General features: G+C 49.7%; 1 pseudogene; it reads right to left on the bottom strand.

Moving 5' to 3' along the window:
• Positions 1-22478, bottom strand: part of LOC134372574 (spermatogenesis-associated protein 31E1-like) — an 81379-nt pseudogene extending 58901 nt beyond the window's left edge.
• Between the last annotated feature and the right edge of the window lie 2518 nt (positions 22479-24996).

Genomic DNA, 24996 nt, shown 5'->3' with positions numbered 1-24996 from the left:
TACTGGAAGTGCTCTGGGCTCCTGAGCTGGGGCAGTGGGGAGACTGAGGGCCTCAGCCACACCCCCCAGACGTCTGCATCCAGCCCAGCCATGACCAAGTTGCTGCCGGAAGCCCCCTGTGCTCCTCTGCCAGAATGAAGGGTGTGCCATGGGCCTCAGCCACACCCCCTTCCTTCCTCCTCCTCCCACCCTATTCTTCTCCCCTTCCCCCTCCCCTACCCCCAATTGCTCTGCAACAACATCTTAGAATGTAAAATAATAATAATAATAATAATAATAAAATTTTTATAATAGATAAATAAAAAGAGAGTGAAGAGGTTAGTGTCTCTCTCTGCTCCACCATTTTCATAATGTGATACCATGCATCGCTAAAATCACCACCAAAGAAGGTGGTCACTTGATGTGTTTCCTGGGCTTTGGACTTCCCAGCCTCCAAAACTGTAAGCAATAAATTTAATTTTCTTACAAAGTAAAAAAACAAAACAAAACAAAACAAAAAAACTGATTATTTTACCTTTAAGAAAAAATTCTTTAATATATGAGATAGCAAAACTTCAATGTATCTTGCCCAGGGTCACAGCTTGTAAGAGCTATAGCCTAATTCCAAACCTTATATTTTTTCTGCTACCCACCCCCTTCCTAGCTTTACATCTGATTTACAAGGGTAACAGCTGTGTGGTCACTTTAATCACTTTAACCTCTCGGAGTCTCAGTTTCCTCAATCTTCTACTGAGAATCTATAACCCACCGTACTTACCTCAGTTATTCAAATTGAGTCATGCCTATGGAGGCACTCTGAGAAAGATGGAAGCCCGTGCACAGTAAGTGTACTATTATAAAGGAGGCCCACTTGGCTGTGGACTTGGAATTAGAAGATCTGAGGACAAATTCTGGCTCCACCATTCAGCAGCCCTGTGACCTTTCTCAAATCACTCAGTCCTGTCTTGGACCCTCAATCCCCTCAGCTGTCAAATGGGGCTGACCACTTGAGAGCTACCCTGAGATGCTGTACGGGTGGAGTGAGACAAAGGGTGTGCAAATGTGCTACAGACAATAAGTGCTATAGAGAGGTTAAGCCTTAGTGTGATTATTACTGTTGTTCGTGTCCTCACTTCAACTACTGTGGAGGGCATGGGTGGGGAAGTTTGAATGCAGGAGCTCTTGTCCCCTCTCCCTCTGGTCTGCTTCTCTGGCGACAAGCCAGGTCTGCTAGGAGCAGGGGCTCCCACCTTGAGCTCTCTGCCCCTCACCCTTCTCTCTACATCCCTCAGCCAGGCCACCTTCATCTGGAGGCACTTTCCCAGTGAAAGCTGGGCAGGGATCCTTTTTCCCAGGCCCCTCAGACACACTGCAGAGCCAGTGCTGATGCTCCACAAAAAGGTCATTCACAAAACCTCTGCAGCAGCAGCTCATATGCACTCCCCAGTTTATTATAGCTCCACGATGACTCTGCAGCCCTGTCTACCTAGATATTTCCCAGAGATAACTTTTCACCAGGTGTGAGCTTTTCCAAGCTCGCCCAACTGAGCAGGTGTGGGCTTCCTACTTTGTGCTGTATGAAAAGCAGAAGGAAGGCCTGGTCTCCAGCCCTCACCCTTCACTAGGAGAGAGCGTCCCAGAACCTGGGGGGCAAAGGCAGGCAGAGATGATCAAGTCCAAAGGGCTCCAAACCAGCCTGTTAGGTATTAGAATCACCTGGGAAGCTTTTAAAAATCCAGATTAGAGGAACTCTGAATTGAAATATGAAAGGGTGAGGCCTAGCAAGGTTTATTTTAAAAATCTTCCCAGGGGCTTCTGATGCCCAGCAGCCTGTTTTGGAAATTACTCTTCTAACGCATTCTTCTTTCTGCTAACAAGGAGGAGCCCATGATACAGAGGTGTTAAGTTCAAGGTCACTCAGGTCACCCCACATCCTCTTTTGGATCCATTGTTCCAAAGGGATAGGTTCTTAGGGGGCTGGCATTTTCTCAGAGTAGAGCTGCTGCGGGGGTGAGAAATGGGGAAGGCGCTCTTTTCTGCATTCCAGAACAGATCTGACTGTGAACAAACGAGAAAGAGCTTTAGCGTAAGCCTGGCTGAATGGATAATTAAACAGATAGCAAAATGGAATGCAGTTCCACACACCTCCCGGGAGCCGGCTGGGGGAGATAATATGCTTTCCTGTCGTCAGAAGGCACAGGAGGAAAAACAACTGGGCCTGGCCATTGGCCATTTAACAATATTGCTTTTGTAAACAAGTTGAAAAATCCAATAACTGTAAAACTTATAGCATGTCCTTAAAAGCCTGTCGCTTTCCCCATAAATGGATGAGCATTTCCAATCGAAGGTGTTCTAATTAAGCAGTCTACATCCCCAGGGTGGTGTGGCCATCCTCGAGAAGGATGGTCTGATCCCTCCCAGTGGCCTCAGGACCTAGGGTAGGGGTGGCAAGCTTGGGGCACAGCCATGGCAGTTTTTTGTTAGTTTTGTTAGTAACTGCACCATATGATAGCTGAATAACTCTCCTCCTTCTTCCTGTGGTCTACAACTACTCCAAAGAACAATCTAGCATGAACTCAAAGAAGCAGACTCTTAAGATGGAACCACAGCAGTGAGTGCCCACCAGAAAGGCAGCCCTTTAATTAATAAAGAGACCCTTTGGTGGTGGAAGCAACAAAATAGTACACAGTCTAGATTTAGGCCTAGAGGAGCCCATCTCTGATGGGATAACACACACACACATCTGGACAAGGGAACCAAAGGGAGGAGGCAAGCTCTGAGCAAATGGAACCGAGAGTGGGGCAGGTGCCCAGGGGCTGGGGGTCTTCACGGAGGAATCACAGAAACTCAGGACTGGATGGGATTCCACAGACCATTTGGTCCAAAAGCCCACTCCTGCCTTCTGCCTCCCCTGTCCCCATCTACGTGGAGTTGGGCCAAACTTCACAGGCTAAGGGCACAGTCCTCTGCAGACTGCTCTCACTCCAGACATCAGCCACAAGCTCAGGGGTGCCCAGGGCCACTCTTACTCTAAACAGTTGGCTACAAATTCAGGAGTTCCCACAAACAACCTCAGGTTTGATAATTTGCTAGAAAGACTCACAGAACCCAGGAAAGCACTATACTTATGATTATAGTTTTTATTTTTATTGTGGTAAGATATACATAGCATAAAATTTACCATCTTAACCATTTTTTAGTGTATACAGTTCAATAGTGTTAAGTGCACTCACATTATTGTGCAACCAATCTCCAGAACTCTTTTTACCTTCCAAAATTAAAACTCTGTACCCATTAAATAATCACTCCCCATTTTCCCCTCTCCCTAGTCCCTGGCAATCACCCTCTACTTTCTGTTTCTATGAATTTGACTACTGGTACCTCCTATAAGTGGACTCATACAGTAATCATCTATTTGATCATTACAGTTTTATTACAGCAAAAACTTACAAATCGGAACCAGCCAAAGAGAGAGAAATATAAAGTGAAGTCTGGGAGGGTTTCAAATGCAAAGCTTCCATCATTCTTGGATATGCATTACCCTCTCAGCGTTTAAGTGTGAAAAACTCAAAGGGTATTGTTATCCAGGGCAGCTTGCTGAGTGTGGGTGTCCTGAGTTTTTGCTGGAGTCTCATTTACATAGGCATGATTGATTGAATCATTGGCCATGTGGCTGAACTCAATCTCCAGCCCCCCTCTTCTTCCAGGTCAGGTTGATAACACATGACTCAAAGCCTTCTAATCACACGATTGCTCTTTTTGATAGAGGGGCCCACCATGAGTCACCTCATTAGCATAGGAGGCCCACTGAATAAAACTGAATGAACACTCCTATCACTGGCCAGGCAAATTCTTTATTACACACCCTCCAAATATTGTTGTCCTTGTCCTGTCACTCCTCAGGCCTTCCTAGGAGACCACTGACTCCTGGTGAACACCCAGGGGATCTGGTTCTGGGCCTGGTCTGGTCATTTAGCTCCATTTGTTCTTTGGCAAGTCACTAAACCTCTCTCTGCTATGTGTCAGTTCTGGGAAGGCAGGCATGTTTGTCTTTTTCACTGGTGAGTCCCCAGGGCCTGGGACAGTACCTGACAGGCACATAATAGGAGCTCAGTCAATATTTATAGAATGAATGAGTGAATACACTTTGGCCACTTTACCTGCCCCAAGAGGATTATTGTCAGAGTCTGGTGTGGGGGCCCTTTGGGAGCTGTGAGGCACTATTCAAAGGTGAGGGGCAGTAGCTGTTACTCTGACCATAACTGGGGCCGTGGCTAGGTTAGCCTCTTCCAGGGAACAGATGCAGCCTATTAGAAGAGACTCTACAGACCTCAGGCTTTGATTCAAGGGAGTAACTGTGAGAGGAGGCTGGCAGGAAGGCCCAGGGGTGTTTTTCTGACAGCTCACCAGGACTACTGCCTCAGCCCCATTTCCAAAAAGGCCTCAGTTCCCTGGAGAATGGATAGGAAAAGCCAACCTGCTTTTTCTCTTAAAGGACAAAAAACATTAGGTAAACATGTTGCCTCCTGATATTTTACAGGTCTATTTGCATCAGCTACTCCTTCAGTTCTCTATTTGGCAGATGAGGATGTTAAGGCTCAGAGGTTAAGGTCTCATGGCAGCAAGTAAGAGGGCAGCTGTGACTCTGCTCCTCAAAGATCCTGGGCTGGGCTGGGGGTGAGCAGAGACCTCGCATGGACCCCAAAAGATATGTCCACGTCCAGCAACCTGTAAATGTGACCTTATTTTTTAAAAAAAGCGTTGTAGTAGATTGAATTATGTCCCCCGCAAACTCATTGAAGCTTGAATTGTATCCCTCACATTTTATGTATTAGAAACTCGGCCCCCACTCTGACTGTTAAGAGGGTGGGAAATCCTATTACGTAATTGAAAGGTGGAGCCTTGAAGAGGTGATTGGATTGCAGGAGCCATGCAGTAGTAAATGAATTAAAAATGGTGGTCCGGGCTGTGGTTCTGAGGGCTTTAAAAGAAGAGGACAGTCTGTCTTGCTCTCTCTGATTCCACCATCTTGCAAAGTGAGACCTTTGGGTCGCTGTTGCCACCACCAGATGAACTTTGGACTTCCCAGCCTCAGAAACTGTAAGCAATAAATTTCATTTTTTTTATAAATCACCCAGTTTCAGGTATTCTGTTACAAGCAACACAAACAGACTAATACAAGGGTCTTTGCAGATGTAATTAAGTTAAGGATCTCAAGACGAGATATCCTGGATTACCCAGGTGGGCCGCCCTAAATCCAATGACAAGTATCCTCATAAGATGCACAGAGGAGAGATGGGGAGAAGAGGAGGAGGCCATGAGAAGACAGGCAGAGGTAGGAGTGAAGCTGCCACAAGCCCAGGGATTTCTGCAGCCACCAGAAGCCAGAAGAACCAAGGAAGAATTTTTCTCTAGAGCCTTCAGAGGGAGCACAGCCCTGCTGGCCCTTGGATTTGGGGTTTCTGGCCTCCATAACTTGAGAGAATAAACTTCTGTTGTTAAGCCACCAAGTTTGTGGTAACTTGTGACAGCAGACGTAGGAAAGTAATACAGAGACCCTACAATGTACCCCACATTCAGGACAATTCTGTCCTGGCCTCCCCTCAGGACAGACATAAAGCGGGACTAAAGGGAAACTGAGGCAGGCACCCAGACAGAGGGGGCAGTGAGAGGCTGTGGCAGATGCTACTAGCTGCTCAGCCCACAGGCCTCGGCTGCCCGGTCTCTGCACAGCCATGCACTGAGGGAAGAGACTGCATGCTGATTAGCCAATCGCAGTAAGCCCTGTCTCCCTTCCCAGTGATTGGTTAAGAGGTGGGCATGTGATCCTGTCCTGGCCAATGAGAGGTGAGAGGAAAGATTTCCTAGTTTCCAAAAAGGAACGTGGGGGAGGAGACAGACTCTCATTCTCTCCTGGACCTGTCCCGGTGGACGGAGCCCCAGTAGCCACCTTGTGACCACAAGGAGTGAGCTGGCTCGCTGAGGAGGGCCGAGGGCAAAAGGGCAAAGGAAAGAACCTGACCCCCCGGTGGTGTTGTCCAGCCGCTGAGTAGTCAGCCCTGCCCTGGACTTCCCGCAGCAGCGATAACAAATTCCTTCTTGTTGGGCCTTTTGGGTCAGACTTTTCTGCTACCTGCAGCCAATCCATCTTCACTCAATGGTTTTCAAGCATTTGAAACCAAATCTCATAGTGAAAACCTTCTACATTGAAACCCAGTACCCATATTCATATAGAGAACTGAAACAAATATTTCACAAAATAGTACGTATAGCACATTCGGATTCTTTCTATCTATTCTTTTTTTTAAATTGCTGGTCACAACCTAGTATTGATTGATTGATTTCATGACTTACCAATGGTCATGATACACAACTAGAAAAACACTATCCTAAAAAAAAAATACAGAAATAAGTGCCAGAGAGAGAGAGAGAATTAATTAGAGGAAAGGAGTCAAGTGGCCCCGAAGGAGGCAAAGTCCCACAGACACTAAAATATTACTGATGGCACTGAGGTGCCTTGGGCACAAAGAAATACGGAGATAGAGTGGGATACAGGGCGTGAGTCAGAGAAACAGGGAGAGAGGTGGACGGGAAGGGCCAAATACAGACACTGACACGATCACCCTGAAAAGAGCAGAGAAGGAGACAGCTGAATCAAGCGGAAAACACAGAGGCTCGGGGATGGGGAGGAAGAGACAAAGAGATGCAGGAAATTAAAAATGAGATGCAGAGACAGAAACACAAACAGGTTGGGAAATGGAGATTCTGAGAATGAAACCCAAAGAAGAAACATCCCAGACAGAGCTGGAGGGGGCCGAGGGAGACGGGCCTGTGCACAGGCACTGGTCTTGGAGTCCAGAGTCCAGGTCCAGGGCCGGGCTCGGCCACTCACCAGCTGCGTGGCCTTGGCTGAGTCACTTGGCCTCTCCCGGCCTCTGCCTCCTTCTCTGAGAAGCAGCGCTAGCAATCCCTCCCTCACACGAGTATGGAGCAGGTCGTGCTGCAACGGATGCACGAGGACTCACCGTCTCTAACAGGCTGTCCTCACGGACCCCGACCCTGCCTGGACGGAGAGTCTGTAGCTGCCACCCACCCAGAGCATCCCCAATGTCCCTCCCCTGACAGTCCCCTCCCCCGCTCCTCTGCCCAAAGGAGGGAAACCCATTTCCCTGGGAACAGCTGTGTTTCCTCAACAAACAAATGTTCCCTTAAAACGTTTCTGAGGAAGAGCGGATGGTAATGAGCGAACATCTGGCCGGGCGGCACACTCTCGTTTTTGGCAGCTCCGGAGCCCGTCAAGTGACTATTCCCTAATGTTCAGCACATCCCGGCACCTGCTATTCCCAATCAGGCTTGTACCACTACGCCTCGATTAAGAGCAGATGCGGGGCTGAGCGACAGAGGAGGGAAAGCGCCCTCCCCCAGCGTCCCTCTGCGCTGGGGACCAGCAGCGGCCCCAGCGTCTGCCTTCACACCTCACTCGTCCATCCATTCGTCCAGCTACCCCTGCTGTGGCCTTTGAGGCGACAGATCTGAACGATAGATCCTTTGCCCTCAAGTTGCTCACCATCTCCTAGATGGACACACTTCTTCCCTATGACACAGAGGTTGCCAAACTTGTTCTGTAAAGGACCAGATAGAAAATATCAGGCTTTGCAGGCCACGTGGTCTCTGTTACAGCTCTGCTGTTGTAGTGTGAAAACAGCCGTGGACAATGCATGAATGAATGAACAAAGCTGTATTCTGATAAAACTTTATTTACAAAAATGGTGCGGGGGACTGGATTTAGCCCATGGGTCATAATCTGCTGACCCCTGCTACACAACAGCACCCTGAGTTGTGGTAGTCACATCTTGAGGTATCTGCCTCAACTGTCCCTCAAGCACTGTGCTACATGAGCCCTACCTGTCTCCCATCCCTACCTCACCCCAGGGGGACACAACTGATTGGAACAGGGTGACACCTGGCCCAAGCTGGGCCATTCAGAGTCTTTCCCCAGACTTAGGAATTGGTCTAAGAGGATCAGGTTGAATCTAGAGTTGATGTCCACTGGGAACTGAGGGGGACCATCTTCCTTCTGCCTCCTGGACAAAGAAGCAGAGAAAGTTGGGTTGTAGAAAGTGCAAGACTACTATGGTCTGGATATTTGTGTGCCCCCTAAATTTGTATGTTGAAATCACCCCCAAAGTGATGGTATTAGGAGGTGAGGCCTTTGGGAAGTGGTTAGGTTATGAGGGCAGGGCCTTCACGAATGGGATTAGTGCCTTTATAAAGAGACCCCAGGGAGACCCTCACCCCTTCCACCATGTGAGGACACAGAAAGAACGTGCCATCGATGAACCAGAAAGCAGGCCCTTACCAGATACTGAATCTTCTGGCATCTTGATGTTGGACTTGCAGCCTCCAGAACTGTGAGAAATAAACTTCCATTGGTTATAAGTCACCCAGTTTATAGTATTTTGCTAGAGCAGCTCTAACAGACTAAGACAGTAATGAAGTAGCCCATGTGGAGAGAGAGGCTGCCCAGAATCCCAATCTCAGACTGCACCTTCCCATACTGAGCCCTGCCTAAATCCCAGCCTGTGTTCCCAAAGCTCCCCTGGATTCTTATTAAAGTCTGCTTCCCTGTTTATACTGGCTCGAGTTGGTACCTGCTTCCACTAACCAAGCAAGGCATTCCAAACCACTTTCTGCTTCTGCACCCCATTCATGCAGTTAATTGGTTTTTGTGCCAGGGCTTCTCCTGCAGTAGATACCTATGCAAATGAGATATGTCCTTGCCGTCCAGCAGCAGATAGGTAACAATGTAGGGGAGATAGTAGGGGAACATCGATGCTGTGAGCACAACCCACAATGTACCGATGAGAAGTGTATAAGCTGTCAAGGAGAGAGGGGTAGGGAGCAGGAGGTGGGGGAAATCTGAGACCCTTGGCAGAGGAGGGCCATCTGTAGGCCTTGCAAAGTGAGCTGACTTTCACTGGGCAGAAAAATACATGGAAATTGGCAAGAGAATAGAGCAATGCTTTCCAAATCAGGTTCAGAGAACTTGATCCCAGGAGGGGTTTCATGGTATCCATTCTCCCCTTCTTCCTTACCCAAAGACCTCTGATTCCATTCAAGTGATGATGTGCCTCTTAAAAATACTCAATCTCCCAGGCTCCTTTGCAGCTGGGGTGGTCATGTGACACACTTCTGGCCAATGAGATGTAAGCAGAAGTCTGCTGGGGATGCTTTCAGGACAACAAAGTTCAGACTCACCTTTGCTCCTTGCCTTCTCCTTCTTCCTGCCTGGAATGTAGCTGTGGTTCCTGAAAGGGCTGCAGTCATTTTGCAACCATGGGGATGGAAGCTACATGTTAAGGATGACAGAGCAGGAAGCTAGAAGGAGCCTGGGTTCCCAGTGCCGTGTCTGAGCTACACATCAGCCCTGGACTGCCTCCTTCTGAAGGAGGTGGTTCTCTTGCTTGAAGCTCAACACATTCTTAACTAATGCAGTGCTTTATAATAAAAGGGTACTGTGGACCAAATGAGTCTGGGTATACCAATTCCCACTGTCAGAGATTCACAAAAATATATTAGGTTATTACAGGCTCTGAAAACTCTTAATATAAAGATAACTGTTTAACCCAATGCTTCCCAAAATGTTTGTCCACCCATAGCCCCCCACCTTTTCTAGGACACCAATGGATATCCCAAGGAACACACTTTGGAAAACAAGCTATAGAGGAAAGAGTATGGGTTTTGAAATCAAGGGGATTCTGGGTTGGAATGCTGTGTGGCTTCAGGCACGTCACTTAACTTCTCTGAGCCTGAGATTCCTATTCCATAAAATGAGGAAGGATCATAAAGATTAAAGATAATTCAGGAAAAACAACTGCCCTCATGCCTGGTTTCAACCAATTCTCATTAGCTGCTAGGATTATGTTTTGGAAAGAACATGGCATTGGAGACAGAAGACCCCGGCTTGAGGGATGGTTCTACCACTTCCTCTGTGACCCTGGGCAAGTGACTTCACTTCTCAGAGCCTCCGTGTTCTGAACCACAGGACAAAGCATATAATGTCTACTTGGGCAGGAGTGGGTATCTGGAAAAGCCTGGCCCAGGGAGGTTGCTCACCCAATGTTGGTGGTGCCATCTGAGCTCAGAGCTCTGTCACCAGACCCTGCCTCCAGTCCCTGCAGGCCAGCTCTGTCCCCTGAGAGGGCTACAATACCCCAGCAGCTTAGCATAGCAAGCTGGCCAGGACATGCTTCTGTGTTTTCATTTTGTTAGGTGACTGTCTTGCCACCCTGCCCACCTCTCCCTTTCCCTCAGGGATCACCATTGGCCCATCCGGGAACTCCCAGTGCTGACCCTCCAGCAGCCCTGTCTCCTACAGCCCCGGCCTGAGCTCAGAACAGCCTCCTGCCTTTGCTGTGCCGGCTCCCCAGCCAGCACTGTCGGGCAGCCAAACCACAAGGTTCACACAAGAGCACGCATACGCGGTCTGAAGATCCAGACTGAGTCTTGACGCTGCCCCATGAGGAGCCTCAGTTTCCTCTTCTAGAAAAGGAAGGGGTTGTAACAAGCGGTCTTGAAAATAGAGACGAGGAGATGATAGGATTTGCTCCACAGAGTTGTGAGGAAGATTAAGTGGGGGAAATGTGTTTGTAAGTGACGCATGCAACATTCATTGGTTACTATTATTTACCATTTGTCTTCCAGATTCACTTTTGAGGCCTTCTCCCTTCTGCAGAGCCCAGAGAGTTACTTTTATCTAACATTTATTGAGTGTTAACTATCTGCTGGATACCCTATTTGTAATATTTTATTCCATCCTCCCCCAAATTCTATGAGATAAATTCTCTTTTTATTCCCATTTTTCAGTTAAGGAAACAGGCTTGGAGAGGCTAGGTCATGGCCCAAGATCAAATGGCTTATATATTGCAGATCTGAGGCTCAAATCCAGATATTCTGGTGTTAATGCTTGTGCTTCTGACTACAGGACTATCCTGATTCCCTGTTGTCTGTCAAAACCTGTCTATCGATCCAGCCTCCAGACAGGGGAGGCAGATAATATCTTGCTCATCTGTCTCAGGAACAGATCTTATACCAGATTAGCCATTTACATGTTAGTATAAACTGGCACCTACTTTCTGAAATCCTTTCCTGATCCCTCTCAGGCCGAGGTCCTTGCTGCCTCCTCTGTGCTCCCAGAGCTCCTTGCAATTCCAAGAGCTTCTCCAATCCAGCTCTCACCACACTGCATTGTAAGCATACTTCCCGGCCTTCCTTTGGAAAACTGAATCTGTGGATTGGCCAAGAATTATATTTTTTCATCTCGTATTGCAATCAACTGACACAGCACTTGCCACTGAGCAGACACTCAGTAAGATCTGATGAATGGACAGATGAAGTGAGTTTATAAAACTCCCCTAATGAAATCCACACACACAAATGAATCTTGGTGTCAAGCAATTTTCATTTTAGCGAAATGACAGTGACAGAGATACTTGGAGTCAGGGCTGGTCCTACCAGGAAGAAACTATAAATTACTCCCCTACTACTCTCAGAAATTCTCTCACCTAGTTGCTATTCACTGTTGGAATCTTTCCTTTCACTATAGGCAGGTTTTCTTCCCCCTGTGAAGCCCCTGCCCTTCCTTTAAACTTCTGTTCAAATCCCATCTCCTTTCAGAAATCCTCCCAGACCAAATCCTGATCAATCCTCCTTGTCTCCGAACTCCTGGGTTCTACTGTGGCCCATTTTATAGCCAGACAATAATAGAAACCAACCGTGGCTAACTTAAGCAGAAAGAGAATATATTGGAAGGCTATTGAGCAGTGCAGAGAACTGATGAGAGGGCTGCAGAACCAGGCCTAGAAAATGGGCAGGAGTAAGGGAAGCCGGGTGGTAGATCCACAGCCAAAGCCATGCTATAGGAATATCCCAGCTAGCTGGCCTCTACCACCACCACTGGAGGCCACCTTGCTGCTGGGAGGAGAACAGAACTGTCTATACCTCTTTTCATGTCTCACTTATACCAGCCTCCTGGTTGGGAGAAGCAAATGGGCTGAGCTTAGATCACATGCCCATGCCCTGAGGGCAGCAAAGTGGGGCTCTGCCCCCACCAGACACACACAAGGGTATGTCGCACAAACACAGGAAGGGCTCAGGGTCCACCACAGTCCACCCCTTTGGCTGCCAACCTTCACACATACCCTTCTCATGTTCTCATTCTCTGCCACTGTGTGAGAATGGAGCAAATGCACCAGCTTCTTAGGAGGGGAAACCCACAAGGCTGGGAGATGGACTGGGTGGGTGAGGGAGCAGGAAGCATTACAGCTTGTTCCTAGGTTTCCGGCCATCACACAGTGGGGCCCTCAAAGAGGACTAGGGGTGGAAAAGGGCTAAGAGCCCACTCTCCCTGCACCCTTCGAAGGCTCCTAGACCCTCCTGTTCACCGAAAGCATCTTCCACGGCTCCTCTCAGGGCCCTTCTACCGGCCACGTCTCCCTCCGCAGCAGCCCTCACCTCTGCCCTGGTGCTGCTGCTTCCTTTGACAATGCCCAGGACACTATCATGTGCCTTCTGTGCCCCCACTGTGCTGGGGCTTGCCATCTGCCCCGTAGGCTGCCTGCAGGCTGGTGAGGCAGGTTCCATCCTGCTCATCTCTGGCAGAAACTCAAGTCTGAAGCTTGGAGAGTAGAGGCTGGGCTCACACACCACCCATGTTTCTGCCCTCCCCAAACACCTTCCCCAGCTCAGGCTACCTCTGTCCAAAAGGCAGTTTTTCTAATTGGCTGATTCCATGTAGGAAAGGTGAGAGGGGGTGTTTGGGGGCAGGTAGGGATGGGCATGCATGAGGGTAACGGACTTTGGCTTCATTATGGGTCCCGGAGAAGGCTTCCTGCTGGTGACGCTTGCTCCCCAGGTGGAGAAAGCACAGGCCACCTGCAGAGACCCCGCTCCCTGAGAGCAGAGCCCACGCTGGGAGCCTGCTCTGGGCAGAGGCTCAGCCCCAGGCAGGGCCAGCTCTGGTGGGGTGGGGGAGGGCTCCTGCCCTTGTACCCTCCTGCCAGGGTGGGCTGTGGGGAAGGAGGGCTCTGTGACCTGTGCAGCATTGGGGGCCCCTTAGCGAACAGTGAGAGCGCAGAGGAGAGAGAAGAGGAGGAGGGAACCAGAGAGGAGCACTGCTTCCCTGCATCCGTGCCAGGCTCCGCATCCGCCCTCCTTCCCTTCTGAATGTTGGAGCCCTAGGGCTCCCTGGGGAGGCTGCTGAGGTGAGCCACATCTCCTACCACTTCCCCCAGGCCCCGGGCAGGGCAGCCAGCAAAGCTGTCCTGTGTCTGTGTCCAGTGTGTGATGGGGTTGGGGACAGGGAGAAACAGTTGCTGAAGACACACAGCTGCCAAGCTGTCCTTCCGACTTCAGATGCAGCTGCTACCTTGATGCCACGGAAAAGAACACAACTCTCTCAGGCAACAAAGTCTTAATGTTTTCTCTTTAAATTATGTTTTAAGATAACACCCTTCTACTCTGATTCAGCTAAGGTGTATTGAGCACCAGCCAGCTGCCAGGCTCCTCGTGAGTGAGTGGGTGAGCTGTAACACGACTCAGAGGCCACGGGGTGTAGTGTCCAGAACACAGACACATCCCAGCCCCGTCACTCACTACCTGTGCGAGCTCAGATGCATCGCGGCTCCCTATGAAGCCTCAGTTTCCCCATCTGGAAAATGTGGCCAATAGTCGCTCTCTTCAGGGTAGTTGTGAGGCTTTGAGATCATGTCCTAAAGCATCTGGCCATGGAAGGTGCCCCCTAAGTGATCAAAGGCACAGTAAGCTCTTACATGAACATCGACATTACTTGTTTTCTAGAACATATGCCATTTACACAATGAACGTACATTTAAAAAACAATGATGAAGAAAAAATGAAACTTGAACTCTGAATCTCCACTGCTGCCCACCCCCAGACCCCCAGGAGCCTGGTCCCTCTCTGAGGCACTCACTCAGTTCCCACGACTGGTCTGAAGTCTCCTCTACACTTGGGTCTAAGAAATGTCACTGTTCCTCACTTCCTAAATCCAGCTGACCTGTACCCTTATGCCTCTTGTACCCCTTTACAATTTCTACAGCGCTCTACATCCCACCCCCTTCTTTGATCCTATAAAAATTTGACACATGGTGTCCCAGGACATGGGGCAGCCCATAGTCCAGGTTGTCACATTGATATTGACATTGACATTGACACTGCCCCTTCCTCTGCAGATGGCTGCTGTGGGGCCTGGTCATTCTTCTCTGTCCCCTGCTTCATAGGGCTGGCTGCTAAGATGCTCCACTCTGCTGTCTGCACCTAGAGCCACCAAAGACCCCTTTCTAGGCTGCTGACTCCTACACCAGCCCATCGAGACCCTGCCTGCATAGGGGAGCAGGCACAGGACCCCACCTTGGAACCCACAACCCCCTCATCTCCTCTCCCAGTGGGGTGTTGAAAGGCACCCACCATCTTTCAGATACCTGGTTACCATCCCTCGGACCCTCAAATGCATCCTATCTCCCCAGTTCTCCCCCCCCACCCCCCCGCCAGGAAAATCCAGATCCGCCCCCGGATGGACCAAACCTGCTGACAGCCCCTGAAACATACAAAGGCTGTTACCTTCACCAACCTCTCTCCTACCCAGGAACTCATAGGCTTGGACTCCCCTTCCTGAGAAGAGGGAGATAGATGCTTTCATTTGCTTCCATCACAAAACTATGATATTATTTATCTTTATTCACAATTCACCTTGAAACCTGTGCTGCTCCCCTGGGGCCCACCTATCTGCTCAGCTCCACGATCTCTGGAGAAGGAGCAGATTCCCTGCTAGCCATCCACCAAGTGCCCAGACACCTAAGGTGGACTCAGCTCCCAACCCCAGGCCAGGATTCACTCTCTAAGAGTGACACTAAAATGAGTTTGTACTCGTTGCTCTGACAAGGGTCACGTCCAAAGTAGGAGTGGGAAGAAACCACAAAGACTCAGAATCCTGAGGGGGGTCATAAAAATCCATCAAGAAGTGAGCCCACAGGTGGCAGAGTGACCATATGATTTGTCATCCACTTGGGAGAATATCTATGTTTGGTTGAGTGACCAAAGGATTTCTCTTCCAAACTGGGACATTCATGAGTAAGAAAGAGGGGTCATTAGTAATTCTGCTGGGCAGCAGGTGTAAATCAGGCTTTCCACAAGCAGTCTTGGACATGTGGTCATCCTTCAACTGGAAACTGGTGTCTATTATTTCTCTCTCATTAGCTCCTACGAAAGTCTGGGCAAGTTTCATGGTCTCTGTGTAAAAATAAAGAAACTGAGGTTGAGAGCAGTTTGGTGATGTGCCCAAGGCCAGGCAGCAGGGTAGGGCAGTGTCTGCCAGCTGGGCTCCGTCCTCTCCAACCCTTGTCACTGGCCCAGATCCTTATCATACTGATTCATAGTTTACCTGTCTGCCCAGAAAACCCACAAGAGGCCCGACCTCAGGGCAGTTCCCAGCCTGAGCCAAAAAGGGACACTTCTGGAACCCTGAAGACAGGAGACACAGGTATCTTTAGGGTCTAGCGAGGAGAATCCCTGGCCAGAGGCAGGGACCTGGATGAGATGACCCCTGAGGACGTCTACAGCTGTGGGAGAATAACAAAGCCCCAAACCGCACCTGGTGCCAAGTGCTGCATTGTGCCATGCAAACCACACGAGGGCACCCTTGTACCAACAAAGACGATTGCCTTGAGCTCTTCTCCCAAAATTAGAGCCAAGGCCCTTTAGCTATTTGTTACTTGAGTGTTTGGTTGTCTTAATTTTTTTTTTTTTTTTTTTTGAAACACTGTCATACATACAGAAAAGTTGCAAGAACAGTAAAAGTAATTTTTCCCCTGAAACATTAAGAGTAAGTTGCTGAAATGGTTCCCGAAGTCCACTGAAGTCCTTAACATATATTTCCTGTAAACAAGGACATACTCTGACTAACTTCACTACAGCCATCCAAATCAGAAAATTAACACTGAATCATACTCTCTGGCAGGAATCGCACAGAGCTGTTCTAGGACGCTGTCTTATTGCAGCCTACCAGGTGGCATGACTCCCACCTGTCCCATTCCAGACGATGTTCACTCATCTCACTTGATTAGGGTGGTGTCTGCCAGACTTTTCCACTCCAGTGTTATTCTTTTACCCTCTGGAGTTGGTATGTATTTTTGTGGAAGGTGCTTTGATACCATGTAACTATCCTGTTCAATTTATTCCTTTATTTGTTCATATGAGCGTGGACTAATGTTTTATTATTTTACTCAGTAGGTTATAATCTGTTACCAATATTATATATTTGGGTGCTCAGATTGTCCCAGATTGTCTCAGATTGTCTCAGTGGGAGCCCCTTCAGGGTGGTATGTGTGTCCTTTTGACATGTCCCCATCATTCCATGAGCACTTCCTTGCTTTCCGGTACCACAAGATGCTCCCGGCTCATCTTTCTCTGCCCCAGTTCTGAATCAGCCATTTCTCCAAGGAGCCCTGGTTGCCAAAGTGCAGAAGGTATTTAGAAGCTGAGATCTGGACGCTAGGTGTGCTCATTGCTATTGGGCTGTCACTGCTCCCAGGCCCTCTCAGTGGTTAGAGCTAGGGAATGTACGTATATTTATGTTTACACCCATACACATGTTCACATCTATATTTATTTCTCTACCTATATATATCAACGTATCTATCTACCTATTATCTAATCATGAGTTTAATCCGACACTTCCAATTCCAGTTGACACCACAGTTCAATCTACTTCTCTCCCTTTCCACATTTGTAACCCCCTTCCCTGACAGTGAGGAATCTGGCTCCTATTGTTTTTAATATAGTTATTTGATCAATTCTCCTGTAAGTAACCAACTATCTATCTCTGCCACCACGCATCCCCTGAGGATGCCCTGCTCACCCCACTAGGCTTTGACACTCCTCCATGGGTCACTGCAGCCACCTTCCTCCCCAGGGATGCTGTCCTCACCTGCTCAGGCTCCCACACCTCCCACCAGAATGCCCCTCAGTGGGGGTGCCCTGCACACCCCACATGGTCTTTAGCACTCTGGGCTGCCACTCCCCATGGGCACCCTCCTCACACTCCACAGGCTCTGGCTCCTCTCTCTGAGTGCTATGATTTGCATGTGTCTCCCAAAGTTCAGGTGTTAGAAACTTAATTTCCAGTACAACAGTGTTGAGAGATGGGACCTTTAAGAGGTGATTAGGCTGTGAGGACTCTGCCCTCATGAAGAGATTGATGCCATTACTGCAGGAGTGGGTTTCTCATAAAAGGATGAGTTCGGCGCCCTTCCCTCTCTCACCCATGTGGTGCCTTCTGCCACGTTATGACACAGCAAGAATGCCCTCACCAGATGCAAATCACTGATCTTAGACTTCCCAGTCTCCAGACTGTAAGCCAAATAAATTTCTGCTCGTTATAAATTACCCAGTCTCAAGTATTCTGGTTTAGTAGCACAAAATGGACTAAGACACTGGCCACCCCAGACCCCCACCCCAAGAGGACACCTGTGTTATGTAGCTCCCCCTAATGGCTTTTGAACTGTCCAGAGGAAGAGAGGGAAATGAAGAGGAAGAGCTATTTTTATAGTTAATTTTTTTACAGTTTTATTTTTATTTTTTAAGTCACCTTTTACTGTTTTCTGGTGAGTCCTGGGAGGCAGTAAAAGTAGGTGTGGGTGCCTAATCATTCCACTCATCTAGCCCCTAGGGCAGACTGACTTTTTGATTGCCATCTGTACCCATCTCAGCTCTCCAGTTGGTCTGTGAGACTCTGGCTGGACATCTTGGAGAAACTCAGTACATTTTTGATGGACAGATGTGTCCTTTCCATAAAGGATCTGGCCAAGAAGGGATCTGTGACAGCTTGTCATCAATCATTCAGTCAACACTCCATAAATTAGAGGGGCCCCAGTCAAGACTTCCATCTTAAGGGCCCGCTGACCTCATCCTGCCCCTGGAGACCTTCAACCACCCCCAGGCTGCTCCTGGGCCTGGGCAGCCCTTCTCAGAGGCAGAATGGTGCCAAAGTCTGGGCTCAGCTTTGGAGCAGTCGTGACTGCCTCAGCTCGCTGCCTGACTACTCCTTGCATGCCCTTGGGTAGATGTCTGACTGACATGCCTGAAAATGTAATATGGGGATGCTTAGTGCTGTTCTCTCCCTGTTTCCAGGTGTTTCTCAGCACCTGGGTGATTGGGTGGGCCCATGTGACTAGTTCTGGCCAATGATTTATGAGCAAAAATGCTGTGAGTAACTTCTGAACTGAATCATATACTTACTGATGCCAGATGCTTCAGAGCCTTCTTCCTTCTGCTGTGGGATCAGTAGTGTTTCATATGGCAGCTACTCTGCCAGTCTGGGTCTCAGAGTGAAAGCAAGGATGACAAGGAATGGAAGTTCCAGCCAACCTGCAAAAGTCGTGAGTGAGAGACCAAATGGTGCTGGCCATGGGAATGTGAGTGCCCTTTGTCACAGTGCATAGCCTAGCTTCCCTGACCGATACACCTCACAGAACGGTGAGAACTCAGTGGTAACACATGTGCATGTGCACAGGTCTCTGCCTGGCACTCAGCAGGTACTCAAGAAGTGTGATCTCTTTGGTGGCTCCAGGAGACCTAAGAGACATCTCAGACCCAAGAGTCCACATCTAGACCCAAGAGCCAAAGGTCACTAAGGGGGCTGATGTGGGGACCCTCAGGGGCAAATGAGCATACATTTCTTCAACTCCTGGCTCAGTGCTGGGCTCAACTAATGTGTATCAAGCAACTACAAAGACAAGAAGCCATGTCTGGTTGGGGTCTCAGACACGAGGGACCATCTTATGTACAGTGGCAAGTTACAGGAAGACAGAGCTGTGGTTCTGACACTTTAGGGGTACTGGGCCTCTTGGAGACTCCAGAGAGAGCTGTGGCTTCTGTGCACCCACCCACATGCTTTTGCATACACTTTCAGGGAGCTCTAGGGTCCCAGTTAAAATGCCTAAGCCGGGGAAGCCCAGAGGGCTGTGCTGGCTGACAGGCTCCTGGCCACAAGTGGTCTTGGGGAAGCTTCCTGCAGGACTAGGCAGCCACAAAGCCTGGGTCCCTGCCCCCCAGCAGCCTCCAGTCTTGGCATGGGGGAGAAAAACCCGCCACCCGGTTGGAGAGCTGTGGCCTCTGGGAATGTTCGTCCCAGCTTGGGTTTTGAGGGAATTCAGAGATGGTAGCTAAGAGGGGCAGGGTAGGTGGGGGGAACCACCTCATCCTTGCTCACTGCTCGACAGTCCGAAGAGCCCCTCTGTGTCCACGCACTCGCACTGGGTGGCAGTGGGCGCCGCAGCTGCCGTCAACCCGCTTCACAGGAGTGGAAACAGGCCCAGAGAAAAGAGCTATTTCTTTGATTCAGCTCCACTGGACAAACTTTCTTTGCTGCTCCTATGTGTCCAGCCCCACATCAGGTGCTGGGGCTCTGCACATATAGCACCACAAGGGCAACAGACGTGCAAGCAAATGAGGTAAGTGACACATTAAAGTAGGGGACGGTGTGGACCTGGTAGTGGTGGGCGTTCTTGGGTGTGGGATGGGGAGGAAGTGGTGAGAAGCTGCCAGTTCTGAGTCCACAGCTCTGGGTTTCCAATCCACCACAGTCCAGTCCCTCCGGGAGGACGGGAGACTCTGATGTACCGACGGGTGGGGGAGGGAAGGCATGGTTGGCAGGAGGAGCAGCGGAAGCAGGAGCGCAGCGGTGGGACTGAGTAGGGGCAGGAAAGGGTGCGTGAGGACACAGGGCAGACCATGGGGCCGGGGGGCTGGCAGTGTCCCACAGCAGCAGGGCAGGGGCTGTGGAGACCTGGGTGAGTGGTGGTCCCCTTTCAGGGAGGGGCTTGCTTCTCCACACCTGTCCTGGAGCTCACAGATGGGGTGTCCCAGCATTCTCTCACCCAGGGGCCACAGGCAGACACTCTCATTTGGTTCCATTTCCTGTTTACATGGCCTGGTTGCCTTTGTGATGCCCTTTCCCACCTGCGACCGCATCACATCCTGATGCCCATCCTCCTCCTGCTGGTGTTGTCGTGGGCAGAGCACGGGGACCTGGGATGAAGCCCGGGCTCCACCACTGATTGCACTTTGGCCCTGGGCCTCAGTTTCCTCATCTGTAAAATGGGGATTGTAGTGGATTGAATTATGTCCCCCACAAACTCATTGAAGTTTAAATTATGTCTCCCAAGTTGTATGTATTAGAAACCTAGCTGCCACCATGACTGTTAAGAGGGTGGGAAATCCTATTATGGTAATTGAAAGGTGGAGCCTTGAAGAGGTGGTTGGGTTGTAGGACTGTGCAGTAGTGAATGGATTAAAAATGGTGGTCAGCGGTCGGCCCCGTGGTACACTCGGGAGAGAGCGGCGCTAGTAGTGCCTAGGCCGCGGGTTTGGATCCTACATAGGGATGGCCGGTGCGCTCACTGGCTGAGCGTGGTGCAGATGACACCATGCGGAGGGTTGCGATCCCCTTACCAGTCAAAAAAAAAAAAAAATGGTGGTCAGTGGTGTGGTTCTGGGGACTTTAAAAGAAGAGGAGAGTCTGACTTGCTCTCTCTGTTCTCTCTGCTTCCACTATCTTGCAATGTGAGACCCCTGGGTCACTGTCACCACCAACAGATGGACTTTGGACTTCCCAGCCTCAGTAACTGTAAGCAATAAATTTCACTTTTCTTTATAAATCACCCAGTTTTGAGTATTTTGTTATACACGACAGCAATGGGCTAATGCAGTGATAATGCAAACACTTGCTCTGCCCATCCCATAGGTCCCCTGTGAAACTCAAATACGGAAATGGGTGTGACAGGCCTCTCAAAACTGGGCAGTTCTTTAAGTAGGTATTTATTTCAGAGAGTAAAATCTTACCCTTCCCAGGCAGCTAGGCAAAGCAGATAATTTTTATTGCTCTTTTATCATTTTTCTTTTTCATCATCATTCATTTTGCTGTTCCCTGTGCTTCAGTGAGGAAACTGAGGCACAGAGAAGTTGAGCTGGGTGAGTTCCCACAACCAGTGAGTGGCAGAGCCTGGTCACAGTCCAGGTCCTGTGAGTCTGAATGTAGTCTCTGCTTCACCAGGTCATTTCCCTACACAACCCCCAAAGAAAAAAAATTTTCTATGGATTCTACTCTACTGGAAAGGACTTCCCCAGCTCTCAGGGTCCACCTCTCTGGGAGCAGATGAGCAGGTAAGGTGACATCACCCACAAATACAAACAGGAGCTAACTGGACACATTGGAGTTCAGGGGACAGAGGGAAGCCCATAATGAGCTGAAAGCTGGAGTCTTACAAGGTGTGGCAGAAACGGCTAACTTGGCTGCACCATCTAGCGGGGTCAGGCTCTTTCTGATCTTGAAAGTGGCCTTGCCCTCAATTCCATGCCCAAGAGCTAGGTGACTCATGGAGGCCTTGGTCTATGGTTATAAAATATGTCATGCCTCCATATGCTCCCTAAACTCAGCCCTGTGCAGCCACCTGTGACTAAGCCTGCCTTAGTCAACAAGTAAGTCAACATGCTGGGACATTTGGTGGGTGAAAGCTGTCGAGGATGTTGGGGGGCTGTTGTTTTTTCTGGCACCAAGATCAGGATGACTAACACAGGCATGCATAATCATGGGAACAACCCCTCCTACTTACGGAGTCTTAATAGTCTTCAAAACATTTTCATACACATGATCTTGTTGATTCCTGCAGCTATTTTGTAAGCTAGGGAGGACACAGCTACTCACCCTGGTGCACAGAGGCTTATGAGTGCAGAGAGAGCAAACAGCAGCACTCAAGCCACTCTCTTCTATTCTCTTGCTCATGGCAGACCTCATTAATCAATCCTACCTCTCTTACCAGTTCATCTAGGATGAGACCTGAGAATCTTTCTCAATACTGCCCTTCAGGCAGCCACTACCCATTGGTCGAAGACTGCCATCCCAGGTGTAGTGGAAGTCAATTACCTACCTGGGCGACCTCGGGCAATTCTCATTAGTTTCCCATCTGAAAAACAGGGAGATGGAAGTCCACTGTTTCTGTGGAATGGTCTGTTGACAAGTCCTGCCTCATCTTCTCTGCTCCCTTAGACACCGCTATAGCTTAGTATCTTGTTTCCTCTTGCATAGACCTCACAATGGTCTCCTCTCAGGGCTCCAGTGCGTTTTGGAAACTGTTGCCAGCATACTCTTTCTGAAGTTCTCTGCTCAAGAACTTCCCAAGGCTCTCCGTGGCCTTACCAAGAGAATCCAATTGCTCAGTGACCTGATCTGGCCCTTCTCATCTCCAAATGTGATTCCCAGTCTCCTCTTTAATAACCCCAGTTTTCAGCCAAAGGGAACATTGGTTTGTCCCTGTGTATGGCCCACACAGTCCCACGATCCCACCTCTGGGCCTTTGCCCATGCTGTTCCCTGTGCCTATGCTGTTCCCGGTGCCTGTGGTGCCTGCCCTCACCACCACCTTCCATGTCTACTTCTCAAAACCTTCTCCATCTTCAAAAGCCATCTTAGTAAACACTACCACCTCCTTGACAACTTCACAGCTTCCCCACAATAGGGGGTGCCCTCTCCCTCTAAAATATCAGTGCATCAATTTTCTTTTTCTCCTTCCACACGACTATCCCTGCCCCTCCCTCAACCTGCCTTACTCACCTAGGAAATTCCAGGTGACTCACAGCCAATGCTCTGGATAAAAAACAGGAGACTCACCTGGTTTTTCCCCCTTCCTTTCAAATACAAGCCATGAAGAAGGCATTCACAGAGACCGACTATGTGCTAGGTGCTGGGGGAGTGGCATCTGGCAGGGGCTCTTGGCACCCTCAGGAGTTCTCTCTCCCTAGCAAGGGGTGCAGCCATTGAAGGGGTGGCTTCAGTTCTGAAGAGGGATCACCTTGGCAAAGTCCATGTCCCTGGTGGTCATGGGGGATGGGGGAAAGAGGAGCACTGAGGCCAATCAGAGAACATGGTTCCTTCCCTCTCTCTAAAAATCCCACATCCTCCTTCTCTCCAGGAGCCCTCGTTAACTGTGCACTCTTACTGAGAACTTACTGGGGACAGTGAGGACCCAGACCTGACTCAATTGTAGGGACAAAAGTGAAAGACATAAGAGAAAGTCCTGGAAAAGGAAGTTGGGCCACAAGGAGCAGGTGAGAAAGATTTGGGCAGCACCATCTGCTCCTGCTGGCTGAATATCTTCATATAAAGACCAAAACCTCCTTGACTTATTTCTAGGCCTGGAGCCAGGTGTCTGGGCTTTCCCTACACCTGCCCTCACACATGTGACACCAATGGGCTCGGGCAGTTTCCCCTGGAGTAGGGATGACTCTTTCAGATGCATCTACATCAGAAGGGCTATGCGGCAGCCCTGGGTTCAAGTTCTGACTGTGTCACTTACTAGCTGGTGACCGTCAGCAAGTAGCCCTGTCTCTCTGAGCCTCCATTTCCTTGCTTTAAAATGGAGCTAGTCATCACAAAAAGACAAATATTGTATGATTCTACCTATGCAAGGTACCTAGAGTAGTCAAATTCATAGCAGAAAGTAGAACAGTTACTAGGGCTGAGGGTGGGGGAAAAGGGGAGTTGTTTTTTAAGGGGTACAAGGTTTCAATTTTGCAAGATGGAAAGAGTTCTGGAAATGGACGGTGGTGATGTTTATACAACAGTGTGAATGGGCTTAATGCCGCTGAACTGTGCACTTAAAAAGGGGTCAAGACCGAGGCTGGCTGGTTAGGTCCGTTAGAGAGCAGTGAGGTCAAGGATTCGGATCTCCTTACCAGGCAGCTGCCAAAAGAAGAAAAAAAGACTGGTTAAAATGGTAAATTTTATGTTATGTGCATTTTATCACAATTAGTTTTTTTTAATATAAAAAATGGAACCAGTAAAAGCTCTTCCCTCATGGGATTATTATGGGCATTGAATGAGTGGATCCCCTCAATCACCGTACAGTATCTGAGCTGGAAAGGACACTGAACAAGTTCTGTCCCCTGTCTCCTCATCCCTTTTCCTAAGAGGGAGGCCCGGTCCCTGGTCCCTGTGGCTGAGGCTGCAGGGAGGGTCAGGGACAGCTGTAGCTTGTGGCCTGTGGACTGCCCGGGTGGAAGGGCGGCCCTGGGAGGCAGTGAGCTCCAGGGCAGAGGCGGTGTGCAGCCACGTGCTTCTGCACCCAGGACTTGGGCACTCTCTCAGCCTGACCTGGCTTGCCTGGCCCCGCCACCATCTTCAGTGGCTGTGGTCGGATCCTGGTCATTCTGCCTCGCCATCGGGACCACGCGGCAGGAGCACCAGTCGCTGTTGCCCTGGGCTGAGCTGTGCCGGGGCCACGTCCCCCTTCAGGAGCTGATCAGGGGTCAGACTGATGAGGGCTCATTGTCGCCCTCAGCGCTCTGGGCCACCGTCCTCCTCTGTAAAGAGGTCTGATGGTAGCGCCCCTTCCGTAGGGTCGCGATAGCGCACGACGTAACGGGAGGAAAGGCTGGGAGCTCAGCGAACCCTCAGCAGGTGGGAACTGATAGGAAGCGTCGGTTTCTGAGTGTGTAGTGGTGTGTGTGTGTGTGTGTGTGTGATATGTTTGTGAGAGAGGGAGAGTCCAGTCCTTACCTCAGGGAGCTGGCGTCCTCCTGGGGCCAGGTGCCTTCCACACTGTTTCACCCCTCAGCCACCACCACTGTCCCCTTGCCCCTTCAGAGCAGGTGAAGAGCCTCAAAGACCCAGATTCTCTGGGGAGCTCCCAAAGGACTGTAGTGCTGAGCATAGTCCTCTCTCCCTACACAGAGGCCCGCAGAGGGGCAGAGACTACCCCAGGACCACAGATCTTCAGTCCAAGGAGAGCCCCTTCTCTGCCCATTCCCCACGGAGGGTGTTTGGCTCTGCCTACCCTGCCAGATGCAGCTCTCAAGCTGGCTCCACTTCCTCTGTCCCAGGGGAGTTTACTCAACCATAGGAGACTCTCAGTAAAGAGGAAATCTCTGCTGGTTGTCAGGAAGCAAT

The sequence above is a fragment of the Cynocephalus volans genome, chromosome 3 (genome assembly GCF_027409185.1).
Source record: "Cynocephalus volans isolate mCynVol1 chromosome 3, mCynVol1.pri, whole genome shotgun sequence".
In the NCBI taxonomy this organism is placed as follows: Eukaryota; Metazoa; Chordata; class Mammalia; order Dermoptera; family Cynocephalidae; genus Cynocephalus; species Cynocephalus volans.
This window is presented reverse-complemented; position numbering and strand designations above follow the sequence as displayed.